Source organism: Triticum dicoccoides, chromosome 3B (genome assembly GCF_002162155.2).
Source record: "Triticum dicoccoides isolate Atlit2015 ecotype Zavitan chromosome 3B, WEW_v2.0, whole genome shotgun sequence".
In the NCBI taxonomy this organism is placed as follows: Eukaryota; Viridiplantae; Streptophyta; class Magnoliopsida; order Poales; family Poaceae; genus Triticum; species Triticum dicoccoides.
The window spans coordinates 791,665,982-791,666,334 of NC_041385.1; positions in this window are offsets into that span (position 1 = coordinate 791,665,982).

Consider the following 353-nt stretch of genomic DNA (forward strand, 5'->3'; position numbering starts at 1 on the left):
CACTGAAGCAGTCTTAAGGCCCCTCTCAATGCTCCATGGTCTACAGGTGCTAAGAGTATCACGCCAGCTCTAAATATATATTTCTAAATTCAATGAACACTTTTCTGAAATGGATGAATATATCCAATTCAATGAAATTTTTAAATATGATGAATATTTTTAAATTTTTGAATCTTTTTTTAATATGGTGATAAAAGAAGAATTCAATGAACATATTTAAATTCGACGATTATTTTTTGAAAATGATAAACATTGTTTGAATTCAAAGAGCACTTTTTAATTTTGATTAACCAAAAAATTGCATGATTTTTAGAAAATATTCACAAATTTGAAACAAGATCAAACATGCACCC